The sequence below is a fragment of the Dermacentor andersoni genome, chromosome 3, assembly GCF_023375885.2.
Source record: "Dermacentor andersoni chromosome 3, qqDerAnde1_hic_scaffold, whole genome shotgun sequence".
In the NCBI taxonomy this organism is placed as follows: Eukaryota; Metazoa; Arthropoda; class Arachnida; order Ixodida; family Ixodidae; genus Dermacentor; species Dermacentor andersoni.
The window spans coordinates 29,353,649-29,371,906 of NC_092816.1; the positions used below are offsets into that span (position 1 = coordinate 29,353,649).

General features: G+C 47.2%; 1 protein-coding gene and 1 long non-coding RNA gene across 4 annotated transcripts in view; one reads left to right on the forward strand and one right to left on the reverse strand.

Annotated features, from left to right (window-relative positions):
- The window catches only part of RhoGAP1A (Rho GTPase activating protein at 1A), a 182,862-nt gene that overhangs the window by 110,879 nt on the left and 53,725 nt on the right, over nt 1-18,258 (reverse strand). The gene's annotated exons all lie outside the window — the stretch shown is intronic.
- Nucleotides 1,225-9,000, forward strand: LOC140216700 (uncharacterized). Of its 3 annotated transcripts, none has more exons than XR_011893332.1 (3): nt 1,225-1,667; nt 2,710-2,875; nt 8,754-9,000. It is a non-coding gene; the product is annotated as an uncharacterized lncRNA (long non-coding RNA). The 3 variants fall into 3 exon arrangements; XR_011893333.1 differs by having other exon boundaries at nt 2,785-2,875; XR_011893331.1 differs by lacking the exon at nt 1,225-1,667 and having other exon boundaries at nt 1,698-2,875.

Genomic DNA, 18,258 nt, shown 5'->3' on the forward strand with positions numbered 1-18,258 from the left:
TTCAAGTGTGCGCGCGATTGCCCACCTGCCTCCTCCCTTATAATTTCCAATTCTGCTGCTGCTGCTGTCACTGCCTTGCCAGCCGCGGCGGTGGGTGGTTTTAGAGCGTGCATAATGTACATGAGAGGGACTCGGGGAAGGCGTGTGCGAGCCCTTTTAGCGAGAACTTTGTGGGCATCGCTACAATACTCTCTGGACCCCTTTGGCCGTCATAATGCCCACTGAAACACCCTGGTCATCGACACAATGCCATCTGGAAGACTAACGACGAGACAAGAGAATGTTTAAAGCCAACACCCAGACGAACTGGGTAAATAATGCCACTTTTCGCCGTGGCAGCTCGCATACATGGGATGATCGCCGGAGAAGGTAAGGGCGCTGTCGCCGTGGTGGCCCTTTTGTGCCCCGTGTCCCCTCCAGCGCTAGTCACTTCAGCATGGAATACCAACTAGCCCGGTCTCACACTCTACAAACACAAAGCATGCTTCGTTTGGGGTCTCCTCAATAAAAGGAGCACTACTACTAAACATGGCAACAGTTGCGGGCAAACAGTAATAATTTTACTTCAAGGTATGAAAGGGCACGTTTCTGCTATTTCTAAAATGTAAGCACCGCGCAGTTTTGTGCACGTGGATCACTGACTCAGGGCATGCAGAGACGCAAAGCCGCACTAAAGCACCGCAGCGTCAAGACGACAACACGGAAACGGCTGTTCGGCAAATCAACGCTTCAGCCCCGATGCGATGCGCTCGTGTAAGGGAATTAGAGCGTTAACTTTCACGTAAGCTACGAAAAATGGCGTGCAACAGCGCCTCGAGCAAGCACGTCTTTCTGTATTATAACATTCAACATCACATCACGACTGTGGTAGGCCGTCAACATCATCGCCAAATATCGTCAGTGAACGCAAATAGAACAGCAAGCTGCGCTTATGTCGATTCCCACAGTGCGTGGGATCTGCCACTGTTGTTTATAATAATAATAATAATAATAATAATAATAATAATAATAATAATAATAATAATAATAATAATAATAATAATAATAATAACAATAATAATAATAATTGCTTAGAGGTAGCGTAAAATAAATAGCCTCGAAAGTAATATACACACGTAGTTTAAAAGAATATATGTATTTATGCCTTGAAAACGAAACCGAAATTGAAATAACTTCCGCCGACGGGTGTCGCCGCGATCGCTGCTGAGTATGCTGAGACTCGCGGCGGGCCGCCGGGTGCACATGTGTGTGTTCTCCGTGACAGTCTTGAAGTTGTGAGTAATTAGATTGTTTTTCGCTACGTTTAGGTTGCACCACCTCGTTGTTTTCGTGTACTTTTGTGCTCATCGACGCGAAGGGAGCATCCGGACTGAAGGCGACGCGATTATGCGTGAGAAAGAAAGGCAGTAGCGGCCTACGACATCGGTGTTTCTTTGTGACAGTGTGTTTACTATGCCTACGACGGCCGTCATTCGTGGCCAACGAGAAAACATCTTCCATTCGGCCTGACCAGTGATGAAGTGGACTTTTTTTTTCGGCGGAATCCATCGTCAACATCGTCCATCCACTACGTAAACGAAATGGCGTGCCCAGAGTATACATCGTGACAGCGCTCCGCCTTCAAACCGAGGGCCTTTTGCAAGGCGCATGGACGGCTCATATAAAAGGTACGTACGTGGTCACATTCAGCGTCGCGTTTTTATGGTGCGTCATTGTGGTAGTAATTTTCGCGCAATTTCTTTAAAGGACAGCACAAGGTGTGTTGGATGCGAGTGTAGTATGTGTACTTCAGGCGGAGCCTACGGGCACCGAACGTGAAAAAGAAATGAAAATATATCGGATGTTTCATTGTTCGTGTGTCCTCAACTAATTGTGACAGCACATTGAGTTGTAGAGAATTAAGTACTGCTACGCGTCAGTATACGGCGCAGGCAGGTAAATAATACTTTGGTTTGGCTAATTCATTCTGTTGCTAAAGATGGGCGCATACTTATACCGGTGTCACACGGCCACTTTCGATCACGATTGAGCCTGTTCCGGATCGAAATTTTCGACCGCGATTGGCTCCCGTCCGCAGATTCAGCAAGGAAGCCAAACGTGACCAGAAATTCGATCCCAGTCAGGATCGATCGCGGCCAAAAGTGTGCAGTGTGACAACCGTATTAAATGTCGCTTGTGTACTTGCACTCGTTTTGTTTTTATTTTTTGTCCCAGGTCACGTGGTAGGTAATGACGCAGGTAGCTTGCAATGCTTGTGCTTTCATCGCTAGAATTAATACAAAAGAACCATAACCATCCCGGCTATGTGGTTATCCTTCGTTTTCAGTTGTACTCGTTTGTTCTAGAAGCTTTCGTGCCGTTGCGGATGAACGCGTGGTTGCGCTATTTGTTTATGAATTTATCTTTGTGTAAATAAGTACATCGAGCCTAATCATTTTTTTCTCGACCTTGAACTCGTTTTCTGATTTCACGCACGCATGCTTATTACTACTACTATTTGTTTTCTTGTTGTACGACTGAACCCTGCCTAAGGCGTCCTGTCAGTGATCGACAGTATTTCTGAAATGAACTGCACTGAACATCCTACGGCTATTCTACGTTTCACTACCTTATTCTAATGTCTAGTTATAAAGCGTATGGTTATTGTAACTATTCTTGGCTTGTATATATGTATGTATTAAGCTGGTAAATGCTTAATTGTGTTTGCAGGTTTGAGAGGTTCTTTTATTAAGTGGTCAATCTCGGGTGGTATTAATGGTGAGTTGTTTTCTTGTGCCCATGCAGTTAGTCAGCATGAAGCAATTGCATGGGAACCGGCCGATTGTCTTGGGCCTACACATTGCTCAAAAGACAGTGAAGGTGTCTGAGCCGACAGGTATGCTTTTTTCATCACAATTGGCCTACATATTTTTTCCACTGGAGGATGAAGACCTCTCCCAGTGAGCTCCAATTACCTCTGTCTTGCGCTAGCTGATTCGAAGTGAAGCCTGCAAATTTCCCGACTTATCATACAGTCTGATTCTCTACCGTCCTTGACTACCCTTCTCTTCCCTTGGCATCAGTTCTGTAACTCGAATGTGCCACCGGTTATCTGCCCTATGCATTACATGGTTGATGAAGGCACTTGGGCTAGTTGGTGCTCATTGCAGACTTGAGACATCAATATCTAGCATGAAAAAGACGACAACATCAAGAAGCACATAAGACAGAACTCGAGACTTCAACTGAAATTTTTGCTGCACAGAAACATGGGATGCACAGAATGTCGACTGTTGGAAACCACAGGAGCTATCGGAACAAATTGATGAACAGGTTAATTTCACATACGAACACTCTTGGTAAGAGCCAAGGACGGCTGCTCACACACCTGTTCCCCACTTTCTTTATGCAAAGTGGTTCGTATATTTCCCTATGAACCTGCTTCTGGAGCTGCCTGAGCGCACGATTGCTTTGAAACTGCTCGGTGCATGAGCATGTGTGGCGATAATTGGCCAGGTGGCCACTAGCCACTAAGGCACTGAAAGCAGCCCTGTGTTCCCTCAAGTCAAGCAGGTCGGTGTTTAAAAGACTGCTTCGGGGAACCAAGATAGGGCAGCTGTCAGTGGCTGGTGGCCATCTGGCCAATCATTGCTGTAGGTGCTCATGCACTGAGCAGTTTCAAAGTGCTCATCTGCGCATGCGGCTCTAGAGGCAGGTTGACATGAAAATATTCGAAGCACTTTGCATCAAAAAGTGGGTGATAGGTGTGTAAGCACCCCTTCCCTGGCTCTCACCGAAAAGAGTGTTTGTATCTCGAAATGAACCTATCCATCAATTTGCTCCGATACCACCTTTGTCAGACAGGGAAAGGGAGAGATGAATGTTGCTTCCATCCGTCGAGGTCACATCCCCTGGATCCTATGTTTCTGTGTAGCCAAAATTTCAGTTGAAGCCTAGAGCTCTGTCGTGTGTGCTTCTAGCTGTCGTCCGTTGTTTTTTTCGCGCTAGTTAACGATGTCTCAAGTCTGCACTACATGGCCTGACCAGCTCCCTTCTTTACTCGTTATGTCAGCTAGGATATCAGCACCTTCGTCTGCTTTCTGAACCACGCTGCTCTCTTCCTGTTTCTGCTGCCATCAGGATGGGAGTGGACATGACAAATGAAACTGAATGTCATTTAGACAGAGGAGCAGTGAGACTTCCTGTGCTTTACCTTTTGTTGTTGTACATAAATGTTGAAATTGCACCAACACATCTTTTTCCACCTTGTGATTTTCCCATAGCTGTGACAAATGAATATATAGGCTTTAAGAAACTAGAAATGCAGTTTGCCTAAGAAAAACAATACTTTTGCACTTAAAGGTAATGTGTATGATGCTCTAACTCCTTTGATGCATGTGCCTTGAGAGGTGTTGATGTTGTTCTTCATTTCTTTCAGTAAGCTTTACTTGATGGGCATGACTTTTTATAAAGAAATACGTTCTGAAGAAACCATAATACCTGACAGGCAGAATTGTCGAGGTTGAGAGCCAAGTTTCCTTTCATTACATTTTTTTCAGGCTGTACTAGTTGACCCATGATGTTCAACAGTGCGGACTTGTACAAAGGACGTCGAAAGTGGCGAGAAATGGAGACAAATGCTATCACCTCATTCTCCATCCTTTGTCGAGTTCACATTGTCGAACGTCATCGGCCAATACCAACTAGCCCGTTTGCGTACCTGTACTAGTTGAGCCATTTCTACTATGGTACTGTAAACCGAACGTGATAAATTCAAGATTGGTGCCGTTTCTATCTTTCTACAAGTGTTTCATATAATAGTTTAAGGCATTATGGTTGATGTCATATTTTGACACCACCATAACCTCATAAAATATCTTCATGCATGCGAAAGGTGCCTCTTGTACAAGTTGCATGCTGGCCTGATATGGAGAACAAACCTGGCAGGAGGTAGAGCACATGCTGTATTGTAAACAAGACGCACGATTGCATTTACTTGGCAGTTTTCGCAATGTTTTCTGATATTTACCTGCAGGAACATTAGTTATCTCAGCTGCTAAGGGCACTGGTAAAGATATATCACTAGACACTGGGAGCAGAAAGAAAATCTGATTTTGCAGTACTATTGAAGTCATGCAACATTATGTCTAACCAAACTGGCAGGGATGCTAGCTGTTAAAAAGAAAGGGCTGATTTCAAGAAAATTTCGCATTCCTAAATGTGTAAGTGAAATGCTCTATGCTTATAAGCTACAAAAGATTTCCAGGATAATCATGCTAGTTACACTGGCCATTTGCTAATTCAGTAAGGTTCACTGAAGCTTGTTTTAAAATTCACAGTGTCTTTATACAGGGTGATGATTTTAAGTTTTTTGGAATTTTTAAGTATAACCTGTTGCATATAGCATAATTCTAGTCCTTGAGCAGGAATATTCAAACAGGCAGACATATCTTGCACGAGAAATCGAAACACATGTTCAATTAACGAAAATCGATTAATTAGCTTTTCAATTAATTACTTCATGGCACATATAAACAAAAAGAAAGTGGCTTAACCGAGGGGCCGATGTTTATTAATCTTATCCTAAGAAGCCAGCAAACACTAACACCAAGGGCAACTTGGGGTAAATTACTTGTGATTAGTAAATGAAATAAAGAAATTATAAATTACTGAAAATGAAAGTGGATGAAAAAACAACTTGCCACAGGTGGGGAACGAACCCACGTCTTCGCATTACGCGTGCGATGCTTTACCCATTGAACTACAACAGGTGCCTTTTCCCCATCCACTTTATTCGGTATTTATGTTTCCTAGTAGAACTCTAGGAGTGTTTGCCAGTGCCACCACATATATGAAGCACATATTGTAATTTACAAATCATAGCCAGTGAGATTACAAGATGCATCCACTCTGGAATTGATTTTCAGAATGACGCCAGTTTGGAGATATGTACCATCAAACTTGCCGTAAAAATGCACTGTTGTTCCACTTACTTTTTTAACAAAATATGCTTTTATGCACTGATGCACAAAAGTAACTGGAACACCCTTGTGTAGTGTTCTTTATCAGGGAATTATTCCTAAACTGGTGTCATCCTGGAAGTTCAAGTGCACACGTCTTCCAAGCTCACTGGCTACAATTCGTAAATTGCAATATGTGCAGTAAAATAATTAGTGACAAAGTGAATAGTGAATGTTTTTTAATTAGTCGGACATGTGTTTCGATTTCTTATGCTAGTGATGTCCACCTCTTCAAATAATCTAGCTCAAGGACAAGAATTATGCCATCTGCCACAGGAAATTTTTAAAAATTCCATAAAACTTGAAAATGATCACCCTGTACAATGCCACTACAGTGCTAAACAGCCAGCAGCCTAATCATCACATTTAAGAATGCCGTAACAACACTGACAAGTGCACTAAAGTTTTCTGCGCTTCACAGATGAAAGATGTTGGCCATTAGAATGTTTGATCTTAGTGTAACTCACAATCATATAACCAGCAAGATCAAGTGAAAGCAGATGACAAACTTCATACATGAAAGGCTTTAACTGTGCTTTGATTAAAATAGCTAAACTTCTGTTAAGCATGATGCATTCACTGTGTTGTTCCAGTTCAAAGCATCTAAATGATCAGATGCTAAAAAGTTCTTGCTTGGAAGATCTTTAGTGAAAACCTCTGTAATAAAAATACCAGCAGAATTATGTGCTTGCTTAGTGGAGATGTCTAAGATGATGTTAAAAAGTGTAGGTAGGGCTTCTAGTAGAGATGCCAAATAGTTCTGAGAGAGGGGTTGTTACCAGCCACTGTGTAGGTCATAGATTAAGAAAAAAAATAAAGGTCAGCTTAGTGATGCTTGCATTGTTTGTGATAGTGAGTATAGTGATGCTTGCATTGTTTGCCTGGGAAATCTGAAGAACAGCATCGTTTGTGTCTCTTGTTAAAGGAGCAAGCTTCTGTGAAAATGCTGATTTCTACTCCCATAAATAATGTTTATTCCTGAGGAGGCAGGCAAAACAACAATGCCATGTGTTATACTAACCGATGAACGTAAGGTCATTGTTTAGGCACGTAAACCCTGCGAATTTGTTTTTGCCTTGTGGCCACCACCTCCTGTGAAATAATGGTTGGCATTTACACTATTGGTTTTGGGAACAAGGCTATAATGTCTAAGTACCTCTTGATGGTTACCCTGCAATGCATAGCGAAGCATATGGCTGCACCTTATTTTCAATATAACTTGCTTGTAGGGAAAAGTTGCAGTGAGATGATGTGGCTTCTCATTGTAAACTTATTGCATAAGAAAGGATTGATATATTTGTAAGCAATTTATTGGACTCAACACGAGCATCTTTATTTGTGCACATTCCAAATTGTAGTTTTGGGTCAGATGTCACACACAAAAACAAACTGCCCAGCGTTATTGCTGTAATATGAGGGCGGTTAAGGAAATAATGTCTCCAAACACACTACTTTGCCAGTAGTACTGCAAACATTTTGGCTCTTTATCATTAATGCACTGATGTTTATGCTATAGAATGTCACTTGCCCCATCTTCCTATCTCTTCGCGTTCCAAAGTAATCGATCAATGCATGGCATCCAGTGATGATGTCCACTTGAAACAGCGGGCTGTAATTGAATTTCTCACTGCGGAAGGTTCTACGCCCTTCAACGTTCATTGCCATCTGAAAGCAGTTTACGGGGATGCCTGTGTTGAAGTCAGCATTGTGCGGAGGTGGGCAAGGACTGTGAAACATCAAAATCCAGCTGCATCAAACGTCCAGGATCAGCACCGAACTGGACGGCCTGCAACGGCTTCTGATGAGGATCATCAACATCAGGCAGACGAGTTGAATGGGGTCAATCGCAGGATCAAGCAACACCAGATTGCAAAAATACTCACCATTTCCATTGGTTCAGTGAACCAGATAATTAAGAAACTCCTGGGTTACAAGAAGATTTTAACTTGCTGGCTATTCTTGAACTTTTTCATGTCAGTCTTCAGTTGCCGTGGCACCCAACAAACGCAAGTCTTCTTGTAACGCAGGTCTTTAATGATGTGGTTCACTGAGCCAATGGAAATGGCGAGTGTTGTTGCAATCTGGTGTTGCTTGATCCTGCGATTGCCCTGAGTCAACTTATCTGCCTGATGTTCATGACCCTCATCAGAAGCCATTGTGGGCCGTCTATTTCGGTGCTGATCCTGGAGATTTGATGCGGCAGGATTTTGGTCTTTCACAGTCCTTGCCCACCTCTGCACAGTGCTGACGTCAACACAGGCATCCCCGTAAACTGCAGTCAGATGGCGATGAATGTTGATATGCTCACAACCTTCCGCAGCCAGAAATTCAATTACAGCCTGCTGTTTCAACTGGACTTCACCACTGGATGCCATGAATTGCTCGATTACTCTGGAACGAGAAGAGATAGGATGGTGAGGCGACATTCGATAGCATAAACATAAGCGCATCAATGATAAAGAGTTCAAAATGTTTGCAGTAATATTGGCAAAGTAGTGGGCTTGGAGGCAGTAATTTCTGAATTGCCCTCATATAATTGTGTAGCCTCTCTCTCCTACATTCATGATTTGGCAGAATAAATGCCTTATTCTTTCGAAATAACGATTTCTTGGAAGTAAGCACCATCTGTGCTTGTTTTCTTTATCCTGGTCTTCATGTGATCTTGAAATATTTAAGTGAATGATGCAGGGAAGCGCTGCTTGTCATGTTTCGCATACTTTTCCTGACATCAAATTGCAACAAATCATTTTGCAGGTAGAAAACAAGCAGATGGCTACAGCGATCAATGAAGGAATGGCTTCATCTATGATGGCTCGCCTTAGGACATTGGAATGGAGCTACACAAAGGCATCACCAGCCTCGCCTGTGCCCTGGAACATTGGTTTGAATAAGACTGTTCTTCAGTGTAGAACGACCACAAGACTTGTCACCACATACAAGGCGTAGTGCAAGCTCTAAATATTGTACAGGTGGCTAGAATAAATGACCCTCCATGCAGTCACTCTTCCTGTATCTGTGGTAAATGGATTATTTCACGCAGAACACTCACACGTGATTATGTGTTTTCTTCAAAGTTGCTATGCCATGCATTTGGAAACACATTACCTATTGTATGCACACCGTACATAACATTTCTGTGTGCTAGCCTGACTTACGAAACAAACAATGAAGTGCATGTGTACCCGCTTCAACATGCCGTACTTCAACACCCTTATAGCAAGGGCTATTATATTGCTCATTACACCCGATAGGTGAAGGGGTAATATATTCCTGATCACACCCTTACACCCCATGGGTCGAAGGGTAATATGTTGTTCAAAACACCCCCAAGGGATAGGGTGTTATTGGAACATAGAATAACCATCATAAGGGTGTAATTGCCTATAAAACCCAGCTTTTTCTAGGGTGCTAGGGGGTTAGTTATAGACACTCAAAAAAACCCTTAGGGGTGTAAATTATTTTACAGTGTACTCAGATTTGGATGCATGTTAAAGAGCCCCAGCTGGTCAAAGCTACGGCATGCCTCATAATCATATTGTGATTTTAACGCACACACGCACGCACGCATGCGCGCACATACACACTCAATATTTTCATTATTATCAATATTTTCATTGTGCAGCTGTGCTTATCTACATAAAACCTCTTTATGTAGTCGAGCCGCCTTCGACGAGCGCTCTTTAAGGAGCCACGCATGCACGCAGGGACAGCCTTCAGAACCTACTAGCGTGCACAAAGAAGCAAACAAAAACCAAAGAGTGAAAGGGCACGTCACGTAAGGTGGCGAAGCTTCCTTACCAGAGCAGACCTCCTTGCGGCTAAAGCCCATGCACGACGACATTCAGAAAGGCGAGCGCCGCTCGGGCGACGGGGCGGGCGGCAGGCTCGCTTGGCACGCGACGCAAGCACGTGGTCCAACAGCTCCACCTAAGACACGGCTTTGTTGGCCGCGAAGGGTCCTTCGAGTCGCCGCTACACTACCGCTGCCAGAGCACCTATTCGCTGCCTCACGCGTCCAAATCACGCACGCGAGTGCAAGCAGACCGGAGGACACAACTGCGAGACGCCGGCGAGCAAGCAGCACTGCGACTACCGCCCCGTGCTGCGATCGAAGGAGCACGCGCGCGAGCGACTACAGCACGCGACTCGAGAAAGAAAGTCACGGGAGGTCTTCGAGACGTGCGTGCGCGCCCGAGGCGCCGCGTGGGCCGCCGCGCTGTCGGTCGGACTCGCTATTTGCGGCCGGCCCTTCCTGCGTGTGCGTAACGCGCACGCGGCGGTCCGTGTATACAGTATATGCGGGGCAGTGCCGCTTCCGACGCGGACAGCAGCAGCAGCAGTATATAGCAGCAGCCGGCTTCATCTTTGCATGCGCGTCGCGTTTCTCGGAACGCAGCCCGCGACGACGGCACGCCAGACGCGGCATCGCAGGGGCACGTGTTGAGCCGGGTCAGATTGAGGGCTTGGAGGAACGTGACGACTGTTGGGTCTTGCACAATTGTTGAGAAGGCCTCCCCATTTGGCAGCGGACCAGTTCTAGCCTGAAGTGGAGCCAAAAGTTTTGTCCGGCAGTCGCACCTTTGAGGATAGCGCTGGGAACGTGCCAGTAAAGCTTGCTCATTTCAAGAGAGTCTGCACAGCGTTCGAAGGAACGTGTATAGTGGCTCTGAGAAACAAGGGGGGGGGGGCAACGATGGTGAAGAACCGCAGAAGGGAGGGTCTGCAGGGGGGAGGGAAATCTCTGCGCGAGCACGACTGGAGCTGTCGCATAGCAGCGTATACAGTATACACTCAAGCATCTGCGCAATTTCCAGCGCTTCGATGCCCAACATAAAGGAAGATCTGCACTCGAATGCAGCGAAATGGTCTCGGCCAAGTCACTCACTGCTCAAGCGACGTGTACTGCATGCCGCCTCGCCACACGGGCGGTACATAAAACGAGGGATGCACACGGCGAGGAGGACGCAGTGCATGGCGACGATCAATTCTCCGCTAAATGCGGCGCACTATACCTTGAAAAACGACGCAGGATAACGATGACCAGGAGAGAAGGAAGGAAGTGGTCCTGGAAAGTGCAGGAAAGGAATGCGACGACGGCGGTTACGTAATATTCTGTCGCAGTGAGAAAGACGATGATGACGGCGGGGAGCATCATCAACGTGCCTTAATGAGGTTCGTCGTCGACGTAATAAGAATTCCGGGCCCTTTGCGGACACAGGGTCGTTATTATTTTTTTTTCGTGTTCTTTGCTGCATTTAAGGATAGCGGCGTAACGAACCAAGCGGTCGTTGCCTATGAGGCCATAAAACGAGGACCTGGAAAAATGTTACGACAAAGTGGTACTGCCGGTAAATGTGGCATATCGATGAACCATAATGCTCGAGATGATTGTGTGAGGTTCGATATACTGGTCAAACGAAAATATAAACACAACTAAGCTTTTTAGCGAACGTCCCTCTAGAAGGCAGTTAAGAGCGCGACTGCCAGGCCGGAGGAGGTTTGATAGAAATACTTTAATTAGAGACAGGACAAGTCAGGCCTTAGTAATATTCGCAATATTTTTGCAGTGAATGGGGGGCGGTGATGACCGAAATGAAATGAAGTGGGCAGAAAAATAATACTGTGGGACTTAGTGCCCTAACCCGAGAGGAAGCACACCAGGGAACGGGGGAAGGAAGGAAGGAAGGAAGGAAGGAAGGAAGGACATACATACATACATACATACATACACACATACATACATACATACATACATGCATACATACATACATACATACATACATCTAACTGACTCAGTAGCGACTATGGCTACAAAAAAGTTTCAATCGCATTGTAAGACAGTAGCCGAAAGTACAGCAACTTCATGCCGAAAATCAGGCATCCGGGGCTAATCAATTCCATTACGCAGTCTCAGTGCGCGCCGATCTAAGGAATGAAGTGTGCCCAGAGAAAGCAATTGGGCCGCCGCGGAATGACGCACAGGAAGCAAGCGACGCACCACAAGGCCTTGGGAAGGTATATATATATCTTCTCAGAATAAGAATGTTAGCGCCACGGGAAGTCAATGATCTCTTAGCACGACACGAGTGCTCTAGTCAGTGACGCATGCGCGATGGAATCTTGCCGGAGATAATACAACGGGGGATAAGGTATCCCAGAACGATGAGGCGCGCGGTGCCACTGTGTGACGCGAGAGGGGGATATACAAGCGCACTCGAAGTCGGCTAAAGAGGAGCGTCGATCCTCGAGACCGCGTGGAAACAAGACTCGAAGAGATGACGGAAGCCAAGAAAAACTCGTAATCTGCAGTGAAGAGCTGCCGGTAGGGAAAGAGTTAACGTAGCTCTGGCGCCACCAACCGCGATGGCGGGCCACGAAGCCGGATCCCCGTCAAAGGCATTTGCAACAGTGCAACGTGCTCGTTTGTGAAATGCGTTTTATTGACGAAACCTTTTATTATAAGGCCTCACGCTTTCATCCTTTCATCGAAAGCTTGCGGAGTGAAGTTTGAACAAGTTTGTGCCGCAGCTGGCGCAAAACAGTTGCCAACATTTCCACTTTCGTCCAAATGGATCACTCACGCCTTCGAACGCAATCGAAACGCCTTTTCCATCCTGGCGTACGGGAAAGCTGAAGAGAAATCCTTAAGGGAGACGTCATCGGGATCCTAGGTATTGCTAAAGGAAGGAATCAGAATGTACCGGCCAGGTTGCCGAGTCAGGATGGCAGCGCACTCATCTTCAGAGCAAGCTGAATGTTCTCGATTCTACAAGCTCGGGAACGAGATTCTATGCGCAGACCACTTGCATGGAATGGATTGTGGGTTTTTACATGCCAAAACCACCATTTGATTATGAGGCACGCCGTAATGGGGAACTCCCGATTAATTTTGAGCAACAGGGTATGGGACCACAGAACATATAAACACCTATTGCTGGGAGAAAGAAAATTGAGCACTTTCTGTGATCGTGTCCGAAATACCGAGATAAAAGGTGCACTCTTCAGAAGAAACTGAAAAAGAAAAGCACCTCCTGCATGCGTGCCTACATCATCTTGTGGTCACAAAAGGATCGCAAAGAAGCTTCACCTATTTTTATTACATTTTTAAGAGAGACCGGTTCGACGGGCATGTGGTGAAAAACCGCAGTGATATTGTAAGTCACGCTCGGGCGGAGCAATTGCCGGCCTTGATCGCCAGGCTAAGCTCGCCTGTTGCTACAATCCACCACCACCGCCACCAGTTGTATAGGCCTCCCGGCGTATGCAAAAGTACAAAAGAGGCGAAGAGGAGGAACAATTGAAACAAACAAGCAAACAAACAAACAAAGCACGACTCGTCCTCATGACCACGCTGTTGACATTTTGAGTTACACATATTTGAGTGCGAATAACAGTCAAGAGTGCTGAAGGGTGGCCAGGGGAATCAAAGCAAGCGAATGAGAGGTCGATAGTTTAAAGATGCTTCGAATGCTATTGCTCGGCTTCGGTGTTCGTAAGCGCCTGCATGGTGGAGTTCAATAAAATAAAATCAAGCCTCTCGGAGATCGTCAATCTTCACTCTATACATTCACTAAGAGATTACACACAGTGCGACATGATATACTATATATACGATACCACGCACGCGTACGACACAAGTTGCTGAATTCCGTCGATTCGAGAAAGGCATCCAGTGTCCAGTGCACGCAAAGCCGCAATTCTCTGCTCTGCAGCCCGCGACGCCCCTTGCGTGCGCGCATGTTGAGTTTATGCGTGAGTGTGCGCCGACAATGGCGACCCCGTGGCGCAGGCCGAGATATAGACGGGCGGGGGGGGGGGGGGGAGGTAACGGGGCGTGACGCGTGCATCCGCAACGCACAGCGCGGCAGAGGTGCACGGACAAAGCGTCATTCAGGACGGTCAAAACGGCGCGGCGACTACTATACCACGACGACCGCGGGCGACGCCTGGCCTGGCCTGGTGCCTCCTCCACGCCTCACAACCCGTCTTCTTGACCCCTCGCGTGCGCGGCAGTTTTCCTCGGCCGCCGATTCTTCGGTCTGGCCCGCTTTGGCTACTGAGACGTGTGTGTACGTTCTGCGGCGGTCGCGAGCCCTCGAGACGGACAAAATGCGTGCGTTCGAAGTCACGCAAGTGTTCGCAGAGTTGTGTTACTTTTTTCTTTCGGTTGTCCCTTTGTTTTATGTTTTTGTTTCCTCTTTCTTTTTATCCTTCTTACACTTAACATTTGTATGAAAGACAGCTTGCGGTGTCTACGGGAATGTGGTGCGGCAGGGTGTAGCAAGGGTCATCACGCGACCTACTTTAATGTTACGGAAGAAGGGTGTATAAATTTCCATGACGACCACAAGGCGATTCGGAAGTCTTGAGCGAAGCGAGCGACTCGCACTGCAAATACTATATTAAAACTCAGCGTGCCTTATAACCAAATTGAAGTATCATACAAGCGAAGGCTGCAGCTCAAATTACCACGTGATATTACTTTAGAACTGCGAAGACAAAAGGGAGAAAAAATAAAAGTAATTGCGTTGCCAATCCGAGCGCTGCAGGTCAGATAATGCCTCGAGTAGTTCACACCACAAATACTACACCTTCTGCATGTTACACCAGGAAATTAAGAGAAAATGAATAATCAAATATAAATATTGCTAAAGCAATATCCGTGTCTGCCCCCCCCCCCCCCCACACACACACACACACGCTAAAGAAAGAAGAAAATGAAAAACAGCAACAACAACAACGTAGGATAAGCAACTGCATTTTAGCAGCCCGAGCGGAGCGGTTATTACTACATAAATAAAGACGTACAGTGACAACATGCGTATGCATAGTATAATTGTGGTTATGTGCGCATTCCTTTTCGCTTTCTTAGAGTTGTTACGTTTCGCCTACAACGCGCGGTAATGCCGGCGCGGATGCAACGGACGCCGGTGCTTTGTTCAAAACGGCGGACATTTTGGCCCGTTCAACGCCGCCGCAACGCCTACCCGCCAAGCGTGTCCAGGCGTGTTTCAGTGCCACGTGTCTTCGTGTGTGCGTGTGTGTGTGTGTGCCCTCGCTTGTCAAAGCGCGGCAGCCGGGGAGCGGAGTTCCCCGAATGAGGAGCCTGGAGGTCTCTCGGCTCAACCGTTCACGCCGTCGTGTGTGAGGGTTGGCGATGCGTCACTACACTCGGTTCAGCAGGTCTCTCGGCTCAACCGTTCGCGCCGTCGTGGGCTCATGCTCCGCCGTCCCGTGACCTTCATCCCGTGACCTTCATCCCGTGACCTTCCCTTTTGGACCGCGACGCCGAGGGTATAAGAGCAGCTGCCCCCGGACGCCAGGAGAGAGGCTCCGATTTGTACTGGAGTTACGTGCTCTCCCGTCTCTCCACTTCGGTCGAACTGACCGGCCGCTCTTTTGCTATGTTAGAATAAACAAGTTGTTCTGTTACCAGTCTTCTCATGCTTTGCCGGGACCTTCGGATGCTTCTAGTGCCCCAGGCCGCCAGGCCAACGCTACCCTTGGGGCTTGCGGCCCATTGGCAATAACGGGCGTCAGCACCGAGACCCCAACAACTCGTGCCAGCGGTGCGATTACAACATCTGGTTGCCAGCGGTGAGATCGCGACAACGGAGGCCAGCAGCGAAGAGATGCGGTTGACTGTATGCTGAGCAGCACAACGACCATCCGGGAGCAGCGCAACGAGCCCTGTGTGATGACTGGTTGCCTGCAGCGGAACGACTGCGCTGAAGTCTTGGCTGCAAGGTTTGGTGAGTGCGGGACTTTCTTCTTCTGAGTTTTGCCAGGCTTTTGTTAGTGTTAGAAACAGAGCTGGTAATTGTGGTTGTCGTTGCTGCCGAGTTAGTTTGCGGCAAGACAATAGTAGGCAGTAGAGAAAGCAGCATTCAGAGCAGCCATGGATTTGAAGTCGTTGCGCAAACCGAAATTGCTGGAGCTTGCAAGAGAGTTGGGTCTGGATGTCTCAGACAAACTCAGAAAACCAGAACTGCTAAGGGCTATTCTTGAGTTAGAAGCTGAGGATGACGAGCTGTCGGAATGCCTTGAGACCATTGAGGAGAGGGAGACGGCAAAAAGACAGGAGCGCGAACTTAAAGAGCAAAAAGAGAGACAGGAGCGTGAACTTAAAGAACAGAAAGAGAAAGATGAGCGTGAACGAAAAGAACAGAAAGAGAAAGATGAGCGCGAACGTAAAGAACAGATAGAACGAGAGCAACAAGAGAAAGAAAGAGAGCGCGACCGTCAACACGCTTTGGAAATGAAGCGTCTCGAGTTAGAGATGGAACGCGCTCGTAATGGAAGTCAGGCACACGGTGCAGGAGAACGAGTATTGTTCAAAATGACTGACCTGATGCGGCCGTTTAAGCTTGGAGAGGACATTGGTTTGTTCCTGGTTAACTTTGAGCGAACGTGCGAGAAGCAGGGGTTCTCTCGGGAAACGTGGCCACAGCGCTTGCTCACTTTGCTACCCGGCGAGGCGGCCGACGTAGTCGCTCGCTTGGAGAGAGAGGAGGCAGAGGATTTCGACAAAGTGAAATCGAGTCTGCTAAAAAAGTACCGGCTGTCAGCGGAGGCGTTCCGTCGGAAGTTTCGGGAAAATGAGAAAGGCAAAAGTGAGTCATATACAGAGTTTGCCTACAGGCTTATGTCAAACATGCAGGAGTGGCTCAAAGAAGAGAAAGCGTTTGGTGACCACGAGAAAGTTCTGCAGTGTTTCGGGCTAGAACAGTTTTATAGTCGGTTACCTGAGAACGTGCGGTACTGGGTCTTGGATAGGCCAGACGTTAGTACGGTGGCTAGAGCCGCTGAGTTAGCCGAGGAGTTTGTGACGCGTCGGGCTCGCGGAGCTAAGGACGGTCAAAAGGGTGAATTTGGCTCCAAGTTTGAGAGGCCGAAGTTCACACCCATGAGAGCAAAGGGGGATACACGTAGTGCGGATGCGAGTGAAAGCAGTCCGACCGAACGTAAGGAGACGGCGGCAACCGAAGCCGAACGCAGAAAGCGGTTCGAGACGAGGCAAGCGCGCGTTTGTTATACGTGCCAGAAGCCGGGTCACTTTTCGGCGCAGTGTCCAGAAACAAAAACACAAGTCGTGTTTTTGTCTATATGCAGCACTGACGAGAACATGAAGCTTCTCGAGCCTTACATGCGAGACCTCCTCGTGAACGGGAAAGAGTGCCGAGTGCTTCGCGATTCCGCAGCTACAATGGATGTAGTTCACCCCTCTTACGTAGAACCCGATATGTTCACAGGCGAGTGCGCATGGATCAAGCAAGCAGTGGAAGCTCATAGCGTGTGTCTGCCGGTAGCAAAAGTGCTTATTGAAGGACCTTTCGGAGCACTTGAGACGGAGGCCGCAGTGTCATCTATGCTGCCCCCCCAGTACCCGTACTTATTTTCGAACAGGTCCGATCACCTCCTGCGCGAGAAGGGGCTTTTGTTTGGTGAGGCTAGCGTTCAGGCCTTAACCAGATCGAAGGTTCGGGAGCTCGCTGCAAAGGCGGTAGTTGCGGGGCCGACGTTGTTGAACGATGAGAAAGGGTCAGAGGCGCAGCAAGCTGGTAGTCAGAGCACGCCCGAACGGGATAAAATTGAGCCTGTAGCGTTAAAGGCACCAGATACTGGAGAGGAAATTCCCGATGCGGGAAATTTAGAAGAGCTTCCGGTCGAGCTTCCGGGACTAGGCTCGGTGACGAACAGGAAAGACACCGATCAAGTCATTAGTGACTTAATAAGTAAAGCATCGCTGTCGCCTGAGCAGAAAACCGAACTACACCAGCTCTTACAAGAGTTTCAAGGTCTGTTCTCTGAGAGGCCTGGTAGGACTTCTGTCCTTACTCATGACATAGAACTTACCTCCCCAGAGCCAGTACGATCCAAGGCGTACCGGGTGTCACCCCGCCAGAGCGATATTATGGAGGCTGAGGTAAAGAAAATGCTACAGCTCGGTGTTATTGAAGCGGGTGAGAGTGATTATACCTCCCCTTTGATTTTAGTTGAGGTACCGGGCAAGGAACCTCGTCCTTGCGTCGACTACCGCAGGCTTAATTCCATCACTAAGGATCAAATTTATCCGATCCCGAACATCGAGGAGCGCCTTGAGAGAGTGAGTAGCGCTCAGTTTATTTCCACCCTAGATCTCGTCAGGGGTTATTGGCAGGTTCCACTTACAGAAGAGGCTAGTAGGTATGCGGCGTTCATTTCACCAATGGGGACATTCCGTCCTAAAGTTTTGAGTTTTGGTTTGAAGAACGCGCCA